Consider the following 13,421-nt stretch of genomic DNA (forward strand, 5'->3'; position numbering starts at 1 on the left):
CATGGGAATAGAGCGTGGTGTGGTACATGCCAGTGATACTAATCTCGCTAATGGACAGGAGACAAAATTGCCGCACACGTTTCCTTTGCGGCCAACTTGTTAATTGTAGGCAAGGAAATAGTCTCGCATTGACAAGTATGACAGAGGATTTCTACCTGCTCCACCACATATGCACGTACAATGTGTATCCTAGATGGAGCAACCACACAGAATGCACTAGATTTATGGTGGACTTCTTGTGCAGAGTTGGACAGGGAGAAAAAGTGTGCCTGCCTACTCTCGCCTTAACTCAGATAATTAGTACTGCATGATCTACTTGGGGGAACGCATCCCTCCCATTCTGCCAACTCATCTGCAAGATAGCCACCAACTTTGGATTCAGGCTTCACATGGACAACCTCGCTTCTATCCACTTCATCAATGAGACTACACTCAACAATATAAGATAGGCCCCAGGTAACACTAAGCCAGAATTGATGAGTATGAGGATGAGATAGAAGAAGAGATCGAAGAAGTGGAAGACAGTGAAGAAGACGAAGGCAGTGAAGAAGAGGAAGGTAGTGAGGTGAAGAAGAGGAAGGCAACAGAGAAGAGGGACAGGAAGAAGAAGAGGTGGCCCAGGATTTAGACAAGGGACCACCTACTGTTCGTGAGGACCACCATGACCAGGCCACCTTAGAAGCCCGCATGGCTAAGATTGAAGAAAATCAGGCCTACTTAAAGCAAAAGTTCGAGGAAAACCAAGCCTACTTGAAGTAAAATTTTAAGAGAATGTTTCACACCCTGAAGGCCCTCCTGTGTTGTATGCAAGATAAGGGAGCGCCTCCACCTTCGCCAAAATCAGAGGACTAATTGTATGTTTATGGTTGTTTTTCTTACTTTTTGTAATAGCCTTGGATAGGCTTAGTTTGGATGTTAGGTTAGTAAGTGTTAAAGCTTTTGTTAATTATCTTACAATCATCCTCTGTCATAGTGCATGCAATACCACATCATATGTAACTATGACAAATTTTGTTAAATGAAATGCATGAAGCTTCTTTGTTTAGAAATGTGTAAAATGTTTTTTTTTTAAAAAGTGGATGATGTTATCCTAATCCTGTAAATGTTGCACCCTATGTTGTATATAGGAAATACCTCCCAAAACTATTTGGAACATGACATGTCTCTCACTTAGTGGAATGAATGATGGGGCCCCTCACCCAATTGGTAGCCAAACGGACCCCAGTTTGGGTCCGAGTAGCAAGACCTTGCCGGATTCACAACCGGCCATTGGCCCATAAATGGGCCAACACCGAGTGCACCACTGGTTCTGGGTTAGAACCGTGCGTCTTCGTCGACGCCCCACATGCCTTAAGCAGCCTCTACCCCTAATAGGTTAGAGCGAATGATGCTCATAATGCAACAACAACAAGAAGTTTTGACCACTATATCGGGGGCCATTGCACAAAACATGAATGTGGCCCCAGCGATGCCACCCGTACAGCCTACTAGGGCTATAACTACAAGTGGCCCGTTCGAGCACTTTTAGTGCCTCCGTCCTCATACTTTTGTGGGTACTCATAGACCCGAGGAGGCCGAGTACTGGTTGGATCGCATTTCCAAGATGTTGAGGCCATTGCATTGTACCGAGGTAGAACAGGTTGAGCTAGTCACATATATGTTTGAGAAGGAAGCTAGCCTGTGGTGGACAGTGTTCTTTGAACCGTTCCCACAGGATTTACGTGGACGTGGGACGAATTTGAAGTATGCTTCCACGAGATGTATTTCCCCCTCACTTACCGCAATGAAAAGGAGGGCGAATTCCTCCACCTCCGATAGGGAGAATGTCAGTGGTAGAATACGAGAACCGTTTCATCGAGATGGATAGATATGTTCCTTTGATTTTAGTAGATGAGCCAATGAGAATGCGATGATTTTCAGAAGGGTTACGGGCTGATATCCGCACCAAGATGTGTTGTACTAACATTCCCAACTATACTGAGCTAGTGAACATGTCCCTGCGAGCTGAGCAGGAGAGTGAAGGAGTGTCTTGAACATGCATGTCGATGGGCCTGAGGCCTAGGCCTGAATTACCGAACCGACCATTTCTCGGCAAGAGGCCACGTATGAACTCGTCACCCAGACCAATGGCTTCGCTAGCTCAACAGAGATGAACTGACCTTTGGTGTACCTATGGTAAGAAAGCGGGCCATACTGGCCCCTTTTGTTTTACCAAGATGAAGGACAACAGCTTTACACTGCCTCAGAAGGTCAACCGCTAGCCACCACATGTTATTTCAGCTCCACCTCTTCGATCTGCACCACCGACAGAACCATTCTACTGACCTCCTGTATCTCGTAATAGGCCGCCTCAGCAATCTATGGCAACACAACCTAATCGTTCGCAACAAGCTCGAGTACATGCACTCGCAGCCGAAGCCTCTAAATTAGCGGTTGCAGTACCACTAACCTTTGAAGTCACTGCCCACATCCAAGGTACACTAGTATTTCTGTTAGTGGACATCGGGTCCACTATGTCCATGATAGTATACTCTACAGTTAAGTGATTAGGGCTAAACACTACCCCTATGGTTGAAGTGAGAGTCATCACCGCAGCAGGAACCTTCACAGATGCCACTAAGCTTTTAAGAGTTGCCCAGTAAACTTAGGGAGCAGAGTGGTGTGCATTGACCTGATTGTCACCACAAAATATCATTACGACGTCATCCTCAGCGTGGATTGGCTCACCGAAATGAAGGCAGAAATTGACTGTGAAACTAGATTGGTGACAGCCTGTGGGCTCAAGGGCACGACCTTCACCTTCTCAATTCAAGTCAGTTGTCCTTACCGCATTCATTATTATGCTTCCCTATTGGAAAATAGCAATGGTCCGTCACTTGGGGACATGCCAGTAGTCCAAGATTTCATGGATGTGTTCAAAATGATCCCTGGGCTACCTCCTCAGTGCGAGATCGACTTTACCATTGACCTTGCGTGACACTAATCTCCTTACCGACGTACCGCATGCCTCTGTGTGAAATGGAGGAATTGAGGAAGTAGATTGATGATTTATTAAACTCGAGTTTTATACAACAAAGCGTATATCCTGGGGAGCACCTGTATTGTTCGTGAAAAAGAAGGATGGATCACTGTGGTTGTGTATAGATTATCGCAGGTTAAATCATGTCACAGTTAAGAAGAAGTATCCTCTACCCAGGATAGATGATCTGTTTGACTAATTGAAGGGGGCTCAGTATTTTTCTAAGATAGACTTATAGTCAGGGTATCATCAGATGCATGTCAAGAATGAAGACGTGCAAAAAAATAGCCTTCAGGACCAGCTTCAGGCACTACAAATTCCTCATGATGTCATTTGGACTTATAAATGCACCGATTGTATTCATGGATCTCATGAACTGGGTGTTTCGGCCATACCTTTACCAATTCATCATCATATTCATAGATGACATTTTAATATACTCAAAGAGTTGGAAAGACCACAAAGAACATCTGCAAGCAATCTTTGATACTCTTAGGCAGAATCAGTTGTTTGCATAGTACCAAAAATGTGACTTCTGGAAGGAAGAAGTCAAGTTTTTGGGAATGTTTCCAAGGAAGGAATCACCGTGGACCTTGCCAAGGTGACTGCAGTACAGGACTAGGAGTAGCCCGACTCAATCACAGAAGTGAGGAGTTTCCTTGGACTTGCTGGCTATTATCACCGATTCATTAAAGATTTCTCCAAGATAGCCCAACCATTATCTCAACTTACTTGGAAAGATCTTAAAGCTGCTTAGAACGAGAAAGTAGAGGCAACCTTTCAAGAATTAAAGGATAAGCTGACATTTGCACTCGTATTAGTGCTGTTAGAGCAAGGGGTTAGATATACTATTTACACCGATGCCTCTCATGTTAGTTTGGGTTGTGTGCTTATGCAAAAGGATAGGGTGATCGCCTACGCCTCACAACAGTTGAGGAAACATGAAGAAAATTACCCCACTCATAACCTGGAGTTGGCGGTAGTTATTTTCACATTAAATCTTTAGAGACATTACCTTTATAGAGAGGAGTTCAAGCTCTTTTGTGACCACAAGAGCCTCAATTACATCTTTACGCAGAGGGTCCTGAATATGAGGCGCCATTGGATGGAGACTTTGAAAGACTTCAAGTTTAAAGTCTCCTACCATCTGGTAAGGCCAACCTTGTGGCCGATGCGTTGAGCCACAAGAAAACTGTAGAATTTATAGCACTACTGATGGTAGAAGAGTGGAATATGGTGGAGTTTGTGTGGGATTTCGAACAGTGGCTGACAGTGGAGGAGCCATTCGAGAGCGTCGTACACTTCCACGTGCAGCCACTTATTGATAACCAGATCATTGTGGCTCAGAAGGAAGATGAGCTATTGGTAAACATGAGAGAACGTGCAAATGACAGTGAAGAATCAGAATAAAGGATTTTCTTGGATGGAGGTTTGCAGTATCGTGGTCGCCTATGCATCCCGAACCATCACGACTTGAGGAGAGAAGTTTTAGAGGCCACACATAATGCAAAGTTGGTGATGCATCCGGGAAGTACAACGATGTATCGAGATGTAAAGCATTCATACTAGTGGGACAACATGAAGGCCCAAATAGTAGATGTTGTGTCCAATGCCTCATGTGCCAGCAGGTAAAGGCCGAACATCGCCGACCCCCTGGTTTACTTCAGCCCATGCCCATAACCGAGTGGAAGTGGGATTTCATATCTATAGATTTCATTTTCAGGTTACCAAAGATGAGAAAGGGGCATGACTCCATTTGGGTGATTATGGACCGGTTAACGAAATCGGCCCATTTCCTCCCAATTAGAGTTTCTAATTCGGTAAATGATATAGCCAAGTTGTACATCAAGGAGATAGTACGACTGCATGGGGTTCCTATAGAGATTGTGTCCGACCGAGAAACATGATTCACGTCTATTTTTTGGACTTGAATCTAAGAAGCAATGGGGGTGGAACTGAAATTTAGTACTCTATGCCACCCTCAGACCAATGGGTAGATAGAACGGGTGAATTAGATACTCAAAGACATGTTGCGAGCGTGCGTACTTGACTTTAAGGACAGCTGGGATGACTGTCTCCCTTATGTCGAGTTTGCTTATAACAACAGCTTCCAAGCAAGCATTGGCATGGCTCCTTACAAAGCCTTGTATGGATGCCCATGTCAAACTTCACATTATTGGGTAAAAGTTGGTGAGAAGAGCTTGGTTGGCCCAAATCTAATTTATGCAACTTTAGAAAAGATCGATATTATCAGGTGTCGACTCCTTAAAGCCCAGAGTAGATAGAAGAGTTATGCTGATACGAGATGGAGGTAGTTGGAATTTGAAGTTGAGGACCATGTATTTCTTAAGGTTTCCCCAATGAAAGGAGTACTTTGTTTTAGCATAAAAGGGAAACTCACGTCGAGATTCATTGGCCCGTTCATGTATCGCCTTGCCCACACCACTCGTATGCATGCACAACTTATTTCATGTATCGATGTTGAAGAAATATATTCCTGACCCTGCCCATATTATCAAATGGGAGCAAGTGCAGCTAAGTGAAGATGCTACCTATGTACTATGACCAACGCGTGTTATAGATAGGAGGGAACAAGTGCTACACAGCAAAGTTATCCCACTCGTGAAAGTGTTATGGACACACCACACTGAGGAGAAGGCTACTTGGGAAACAGAAGCCAAAGTTCATAAGAACTACCCTCAAATCCTTGAGGAATATAAAAAGGTATTAATTTCAGGGATGAAATTTTTCTTTAAGGGGGGTAGATTGTAACGTCTTGGAAAAATCCGTATAAGGACCCGAGTACCACCTAAGGACCATGTCCTATTGTAACTTAGACAGAAATTAACTAATTACTAAACTAAATAATAAGTATTTTATAGTTTTGTAAATTCTTAAGCTATTTAGTGCTCATTTTATATTCTCTTTAATTAGCTTTCTTTGCATTTGATTTTGTATTCTGCATTCCAATTTTATTTGAAAGAGGGATTGAGGTATTTCCATTTCTTGGAATCAAAATCAAATCAAGCTAGCCCAAGGTGATTAAATTTAAAATCAATTTAGAACCTAGAACCATTTCATAAGTGAGTGTGAACATTAAACTTCTACGTTGAACTTCTACTTCGAATTGGTTCTTCTGGGCTGCATCAAAAGGAGAATATCAGATAATATATTTACAGTTTTGTAAATTCATTATTTTGGTTTCATTAAGATTGTGCTAGAAAATCTCTTTATTTTAGTTTGTCTGAGGTGATCCAGAAAACTTAGAGTGTGGGGTTTTTGAATTGTGTAAGCTCACTTAAAAGACATAATTGTAAGGGTTTTAGGTGAACCTTAAAAAAACCTATTTTATAGTGAACGCTAATATCCACTATGTGAGGATATTAGGAGTGGAGTAGTTGTGTGGCTGTTTTTCTAAACAATCGGTATACACATAAGTGAACCACTATAATTTCTGGTCTTGTGGTTGATTAGTTATTTCTTTTTATGGATGTTTGTAGTTTCCCTTTTTGCATTTGTGGAGAATGTTGTAATTTTCTTTTATGCAAGTATGGGAATGTTGTAATAGCTTAATTACTTCCTTTACTATTTATTTCTTTATTCCTTTATATCAGTTTGAGTTTTTGATACACAAACCATTTTAGGAATCAGGTTGTCCTACCATACACCTTTGGTTTTTGGTGCAAGGTTGTCCTTAGAACAACGTCTATATCAACTTCTTAATACTTGTACTCTTGAGGTTGTATTTAATTTCAGTATTATGAGATTGTTTATTGCTATCAGTATTTATATTTGTTTAAATTTCGCTGTTAACTTTTTAATTTGGTATAGTCCTATTCACACCCCCCCACCCCACCCCCCTCCCCCCCCCCCCCGTCTAGGACTTAATAGCTCGGCCTTTTCAAGTGGTATCAGAGCCTAATAACTCATTTTAATTGTTATTTCTTTTGGATTAATTTCCTAAGGTAATCGATCTGAGCTTTGTAAGATGTCAAATTTTGATAGCCTTTCAATCACTAGGCCTCCACCATTTGATGGCTCCAATTATGCCTATTGGAAAGCCAGGATGAGAATTTTCTTAAAATTCATGGATGAGAGCATGTGGCAAGCCACAGTTACTAATTGGACCCCTCCAACCACTGAAGTAACTGGTACTGACGGATCCAAAACTATGAAAGTCACACCTTATTTTTCTTAGACCACTCTTCAGAAAAGTGAGAGTAGTGACAATGCAAAGGCTCTAAATGCAATCACTTGCGCACTATCACCGGATGAATTGAAGAGAATTATATCCTGTGATACTGCAAAGTAAGCCTGGGATATTTTAGAAATGACACACGAGGGAACAACAATTGTCAAGAAATCTAAAGTCTAAATCCTCACAATCAAATTTGAGGAAATATGTATGGAAAAAAGTGAAACTTTCATGGAATTCTATACAAGATTAAAAGACATTGTTAACTCTATGTGAGGTCTCGGTGATAGAATCCCAGACAGCAAAGTCTGTGCAAAGATACTTCGCTCACTACCTGAACGGTTCAATTCAAAGGTGACGGCAATCCAGGAACTTCGTGATACGGATAATAAGAGGGTAAAAGAATTAGTTGGTTTCTTACAGACCTATGAGTTAACTTTTAAAGCTCCTAAAGGTAAATCTATCACTCTTAAATCTTCTAAATGTATTTCTCAAGAAAATAGTAGTAATTCTGATTTAGAAAAATTTGAAGATGATATGGACCTTTTAGCTGAAAAGTTTTATAAGATTTTCAAAAGTAAAAAGAGGGTTGATTTATAAAAACCTAATAAAAAGAAAAGATCTAAATCTAAAACCTGAAAATCTTTAAAAGATAGTCAATGTTACAACTACCATGAATATGAGCATTTAGCGAACAAGTGTCCTGAAAAGGACAAACTGAAAAAAAAAAGGTATGTTGGCTACTTGGGATGAATCTTCCAGTTCTGAAGCCTCTTTTGAATCAGAAGATTCTGAAACCGAGTTGGGTAATGAAGTCAAAGCCCTTATGACTCTAGCCAACTTCACTTTTTCAGATATGATGATTCAACTAGTGAAGAAAATCTGAATAGTGATCATGAAAATGAAGAAGATCTTCAAGATGCTTAAAATGTCCTTTATAAGGAGAGTTGTAAAATTCCTGTTAAACTTAAACTTTAGAAAGAGAAGTTTTCAAAACTTAAAGAAAATTTTGATTCTCTTATTTTAGAAAAACCTCACATTTCAAATTGTTTTGAAAAAACTAAGGGCAACTTAGATTTCAAAACCCCCCAAGTTGAAAACTTAAAATCTGAAATCGAAAAGCTAAAACTTGAAGTCTCTTCACTCTTGAGTTTAAAGGACACATGAAAGTATGCCCAAAGTGATCCTAAGTTAGAAAAACTATTATCCGGATCCAGAAAATGTGGCGACCGATCTGGATTGGGCTACGACAAAAATATTTCTCACAAACATAAGAATACTCCTCCTAAGTTTGTGAACGAAGAGTCTTCAAACTCAAAAGGGAAAAGTCTAAATTAAAATAATCCTAAAAATGCTAAAACTTTTCAATCCTTAAAACCTAAAAGCAATCATATCAACTATAAAAATCAGAATTGTAATACTTTAGCTAAGATAATTGTTAATTTACTTAAGGAGCTGTTAAAATCTAACTCAGTGGGTCGGTCTTATAACAACTATAAACATAAGAAAACCAATTATACTCCTAAACCCAAGACTGTAATGAAATGGGTTCCTAAGGTTACTTGCTTGGTTGTCCACACTGCTTTCAAAGCTACAAGCCATTCAAAGTGGTACCTAGATAGTGGATGCTCTAGGCACATGACTTATGAAAAAGGTTTGTTTACCAATCTTAAAGACATGACTGATGGTTCTGTCACATTCGGTGATGGTATCTCCAGGCTTGTTTTCTCTGATTCCATTAAGACAGCCCAAATTAATGATATGTTCCTTAACGAATAACTTTTAGATATCTCTCATTTACCTTAGTATGCTGATATTACAAATTATCTTGCTACATGTATCACGCCGACATGTTGAATCAAGCAAGATAAGAAAAAGTTCTACACCGAGGTGCGCAAGTGCATCTGGGATGATTCATACTTATTCAAGTATTACACAAATCAAATTATATGGAAATGTGTGCCAGATGATGAATATCAAAATGTAATCCCCTTCTGCCACTCTCATGATTGTGGTGGCCACTTTTCGACCAAGAAAACCATAGTGAAAATTCTTTAGTGTGGCTTTTAATGGCCCACTTTATTTAAGGACACCAATGAATTTTGCAAAGCATGCGAGCGTTGTCAAAATTTGGGAGGATTGTCCCATCAAAACATGATGCCACTAAACCCCATTCTGACCATTGAGGCATTCTATTGCTGAGGCATCAATTTCATGAGACCATTTCTCCAATATTTTAGAAATCTTGACATTCTACTCGTAGTAGACTATGTTACTAAATGAGTCGAAGCGATCCCATGCCGAAATATTGACCATCACATGGTCATTAAATTTTTAAAAGAAAACATCCTTTCTCGGTTCGGTACGCCTTAAGTCATTATCAGTGATGGCGGGTCACACTTTTATAATAGGCCTTTCAGAAGCTTAATAAAGAAATACGATATTACACACAAGGTGAGTACCTCCTATCAACCATAAAGAAGCGGCCAAGCTAAGATCTCCAATAGGAAAATTAAACAAATTTTGTGAAAGACAGTTAACCCTAATCATAAAGATTGATCAATTTGATTGACTGATGTTTTATGAACAAAGTGTATTGTCTATAAGACCCTCATTGGAATGTCTCCCTTTAGAGTCATCTATGGGAAAGCTTGCCACTTTCCTGTGGAGCTGGAACATAAGGCCTACTGGACAATAACAAATCTGAACTTTAATTTGGACAACACCGGCTTGCTGTGCAAATTGCAAATCAATGAACTTGAAGAGATCCGGAACGATGCATATGAAAGTTCGAGAATTTACAAGGACAAGATGAAGAAGTTCCATAACTGGAACATTCTTCATAAAACATTCGAGTCACATCAAAAAGTCCTTCTATACAATTCTAGGCTCCATTTATTTTCGAAAAAACTGAGATCTTGTTGGACCGACCCCTTTATTGTCAAAACGGTTTATCCTCATGGGGCTATAAAGATTGAAAACCTAATAAATGGTCATATTTTTAAAGTAAATGGATATCGTCTCAAGCTATTCATTGGGAAATTTGATTCAGAGGACACATCCATTTATTTGATTGATCTTGTATATCAAGATTGACCTCCTAGTCTGATAGATGTATAATTAGATTTATTTCTATCCTAAGATTTAGGATAATGATAACTTGTTTTATGTTTTCATGCTGACTCCCTTTACATGATGAGAACTTTAGAAATGCTTCAATTCTCATTATTCAGGTATTATCTTCCTATCACTTCCCTTTTATTTTCTTTGACTCCTGTTAAATTGATTGTTCACAACTTTTACATTGAGGACAATGTAGATTTTAGGTTGAGGGGTGTGAAATTAGGTAGACTAATCTATATTTTCCTAGTTTTGAGCCAAAATCATAGAAAAATTTTAAACTTTTCAATTTTAAAACTCACTTGGAAAGTGAAAATCTATGTAATTGAGCATGTTTTGAGTATTCGGATAAGATAGAGAATTGAATTTTTGAAAATTTATAATTTAATCAACTGAGTAAACTATTGGTTAAGTTCGCCTAATAATTTGATTAATAGAAAGTTCAAACATCAATTGAACCTAGTTCACCATTCACACTTGACTCATATTATATGAAGAATACTGGAATTTCTGTTATCAACATTTTTATCACTAAATGGTACTAGGAACCAAGTCTGAAGATCCTTATTTACCTTAAGAACAATGAAAAAGAAGAAAAATCAATTACAAAACTATTAGATCGACAAAAAGGCCATACAAATATATGTTTCAATGAAAATTCAAGTAAAAGAAGGAAATGAAAAGGCCTAGCTATATGTCCTAGAGGGGGGGGTGAATAGGACAATGACAAATAAAACTTATAACAGCGAAATTAAAAAGAATATGATAACCAAAATAAATCACAATGCAAGAAAGTAAAATAACCTCAAAATTCAGATCTTGAGAGGTTGATACAAATGTTGTTCTAAGGACAACCTTACTCCAAAAACCAGAGTTTATGGTAGGACAACCTTATTTCTAGAAAGATCTTTGTATCAAATCTCAAACCAAAGAGGAATACAGAAATAAATACAAACTGAATTGAAATAAATTGTAATCACAAATGTATTGTTCTAGGGACAGCCATACACCATAAAAATGGCAGGGCAACCTTGCTGGAACAACTTTTAAAGGAAATTGAATAACAAGCTGATAAAGGAATAGCAAAAAATAAATTCTAAACTATTACAAAATTCTCACAATGCTTGAATTAAATGATTATAACATTCACCACCATACATACATCCCACAAAAGAATAATGAAAGATCAGAAGTATAAATCATTCAACCACAACACAAAGGATTATAGTGGTTCGCCTGTGTGTTCACCAACTGTTAAACAATAGCCACACAGAATGCTACTCCACTCCTAATATCCTCACATAGGGGATATTAGCGTTTACTAACAAAATAGGTTTTTCCAGGTTCACCCAAAACCTTTACAATTGTGTCTTTGTCTGTGGGCTTACACAAATAAAAAACCCCACTTCTGAGTTTTCCTGGCTCTCCTCAGATAACCAATACAATAAGATTTTTCTGGCAAATCTTGAAAGAAACCAAAACAAAAAGGAATTTACAATTAAATGTAAAATACCTGATTATCTCCTTCGTTATAGCAGCCCAGTAGAACCAAATCAGAGTAGATGATTGAATGTCCAAGTTCAATGTCCAGTACTCAATTACAATGGTTCTAATTCTAATAGATTTTAAATTAAACCAAATAGGGCTTGCCTTAATTGATTTTGATACCAAAGAAAGGAAATAACAATTCCTCTTATCAAATTAGATTGGAATAGTAGAAACAAAATCAATTAAATAAAGCTAAGAAAAGAGAATATTAAATAAGCACAATTAGCTTAGATGGAGCACAGAATTATCTCTTAGAAGTTCGACGAAGATTGGCTTGAATGGATTAATTAATTTGATGATCTCTTCTGAGATTCGTGCACTATTTATAGGTGAGCAGATCGCATCTTCGACTGGTCTAGAGAGCTCTTCGACTAGTCGAAGCAATAACAGATATTTGAAAAATCAGGCGCGATAAGCTTTGACCGTTCTACGACTGGTCGAAGGTCTCCTTCGACTGATCGAAGAACCTAAAAAACATCGCTGGATTTTGAGTCGAAGATTTTGACTGGTCGAAGATGCAGTCGACACTGTTCCTTTGACTGGTTGAACAGATTCCTGGACTAGTCGAAGCCTAACAGATTTTATCCGAAATTTGTAACAAATTTACGACTGATCGAGGAATTTCTTAGACTGGTCGAAGCAACTCTAGGACTAGTCAAAGAAGGCCTAGGACTAGTCGAAGAACAGACCAAACTTATGTAAAATAAACATTCAATTTATGTATCCAAAGTGACCTACTTCTAAGGTTAACCTAAGGTCAGTCAAACCTCAACCATGAAGTAAGGACATTGAAACATTATGAACTAGTGACCTTGAAGTATGAGCCTTGAAGTCTTGATGTAGTTCAATCTTGAAATCTTGATGTAGCTCAATCTTTAAATCTTGATGTAGCTCAATCTTAAAAGTGTCTTGAGTTCTTTACAAACTGCCTTGTACTCTTCTTGAAGTCTTGCAGCTTGAGTCTTGTCTTGAGAGCAGTTCTTGCATTCAAGATTGATCCTTGTACTTGTGAGCTTTGCTTGTTGTGAGCTTAGCTTGTTCATGAATGTTGATCCTTGAGAGAACTTCACTTATGCAAGTTATATATAACAGTGATTTTGGCACCACAAATTTGACAACAGACAAGGATATAAACTATAGCACTTACAGGAAAAGACTAGAAACAATGGGGAAAAGGTTGTCAATATAAAATCCAAAAGCTGAAAAAGAAGTGAAAAAGGGATGGGTTTGGAATCATCATTTGTGTTGATGTGTTCGTCTTGAAGTGATGAGCATGGCTGACACTATCAAATGAAAATTATCTCTTATAAGAAGTGAGTTAGGAGTCATTGGACACACTAGGAACTTGAGTTTGGATGTATTTTATTAGTTAGTTGATGTAGGAGGACGTAGTTTATTTTGTTTACTCGTAAGATGTTTCTTTAGATTATTAAAATTTCACTTCTTCATCCTTGACTCTTACTTATTCATAAAGGATTGCACAGAAGGTTGTTTTTGAAAGGAGATTTAAAAATTGAGAATATGAAAGTTTGCTTCATG

Source organism: Magnolia sinica, chromosome 6 (assembly GCF_029962835.1).
Source record: "Magnolia sinica isolate HGM2019 chromosome 6, MsV1, whole genome shotgun sequence".
Classification (NCBI taxonomy): Eukaryota; Viridiplantae; Streptophyta; class Magnoliopsida; order Magnoliales; family Magnoliaceae; genus Magnolia; species Magnolia sinica.